The sequence below is a fragment of the Grammomys surdaster genome, unplaced genomic scaffold, assembly GCF_004785775.1.
Source record: "Grammomys surdaster isolate TR1022 unplaced genomic scaffold, NIH_TR_1.0 126546, whole genome shotgun sequence".
Lineage (NCBI taxonomy): Eukaryota > Metazoa > Chordata > Mammalia > Rodentia > Muridae > Grammomys > Grammomys surdaster.
The window spans coordinates 2,526,133-2,528,040 of NW_021621338.1; positions in this window are offsets into that span (position 1 = coordinate 2,526,133).

The window sequence follows — 1,908 nt, forward strand, 5'->3', positions numbered from 1 at the left end:
CTTTCTTTCTTTCTTTCTTTCTTTCTTTCTTTCTTTCTTTCTTTCTTTCTTTCTTTCTTTGAGACCACGTTTCTCTGTGTAACTTTGGCTGTCCTGGAACTTGCTTCACAGACCAGGCTGGCCTCGAACCCAGGGACTTGCCTGACTCTGCTGTCTAAGTGCCGGGATTAAAGGCTCGCCACCACACCTGGCTCTTTACTATGCTTGACTGTGGCTACTAGGAAATGTAGGTAGCAATGTGGCTCTCAGCTGCAGTTTGCAATGGATGTTTATGGCACACCATGGTGCCGGATGACATCTCGACAATAAGGGAGTACTCAGTCGGTGAGGCCAATAGGAACATATTCCAAGGCAGGTACAAGACACCAGGACACACGGAGATGTTGTGAACTGGAGACTCTACCAGCCTTTGTCGGTTTCGTTCTGTAAAGTCGCCATTCTGTATAGCTCCCGTTATTGTCAGAGGTCCATCTCTCTGCTCAAACACTGATGCTGTGTCCCTGACACGCCACAAATTAAGCCAGATCTCAGCACAATTAGCTGATTTCTCTACCAGTTCCCCCATCTCCCCAGGGGTTTTGATCTCTGGCCGAAGTGACTTTCCAATTTCAGTATCACTCTTCCATTTTTGCGTCCTCATTTCTGCTGGTCCTTATGTTGAGAATTCTCCATCGCTAACCCTCCATTTCCCTCTATGGAATCTCCAAGCTTTAATTTCACATCCGTCCCCGTCTCTTCCATCGGGATAGCCCTCTTCCACAGAGGTTGCTACGAAGTCCAAACTCTCCTCCATAACGCTTCCTCTCCTAGTTTCTTAAGATTAGAAATTTGTCTTCCAGGAGGCATAAAACTCACTCAGACATGAGCAAAAAGCAGCTGAACTGAGATAGGCCCTGAGCCCAAAAGTTAGAAAGGATGGCTTGGAGAAGTCTTGTGGGGGAATGGAGACGCCTCACTAAGCGAAGGTCTTTGTTAAGGTCACAACCCTGGCAAACGAGTCAACAACTAAGGTCCTGTCCAGGCTGGAGTGATGGAGGTTGGGGACAGCTAGACTGGGTGACTCAATCGAAACAATGGAGACAGCCACTGTTTCATTAGTATACCCGAACGAGCTCTCATCAGCCCAGCTCTAGGGCTTTTTCTCATACCAGGGAGGAGGGTCTAATCTGATCTTTTCAAAATCCCTTCAGTGGGTGTGTCTTCAGACTTCTTGGGGCGGGGGCAGAGTGCGTGTTGGGGTGGGCAAATATAGCAGGGTTTGTGGATGGTGACCCGAGTCTCCAGGGGATTACAGGGCTTGTGGGGGCGGAGGTTTGTGAAGCACCAGGAATTACACCAGGTTTGTAGCCTTGAGCTCTGGTTTGGGAAACTGACCTTGTTGCTAGGAGGTGCAGTTTGGGACGAGCCTGGTCTAGAAGGACTTAACTTCCTCGGGACTCACTCAAGGTCATTGTTCCTAGCAACACGAGGGCTGTGTGGGGAGTCGGTGTGAGCTCCGAAATCTTTCTGGTCAAGACTGCTTTTGTGTTTCCCCAGCAGTCAGTTCACAGCCGGCCACGTGGGAAGTGAGCAAACTAAGTCCTTCCAAATCGAACTAAACTAAAAGACAAGAGACAAAAGCACGAGCTCTTTCCCACTCCACGCCGATTCTACCCACGCTTGCAAGTTATTCTTACTCTCCGGAGCCGGCGAGCCCAGGCTGAAGGGAGCAAAGTCCCGGCCACGGAAGAGTAGGGGGACCCGCTGAATCCCCTAGTAACGTAGGGTGGACGAGTGGGCGTGTGGGCAAGCACGTGCCCTCACGCAGGAGTGCCTTGGGGGGAAGGGAGTGGTCTCCAAAAGGAGGAGGGGAGAAGGCGGGGGGGGGGCGGGGAGAAGCAGGCTTTTTAGGACCCGGCAGCGGCGGGG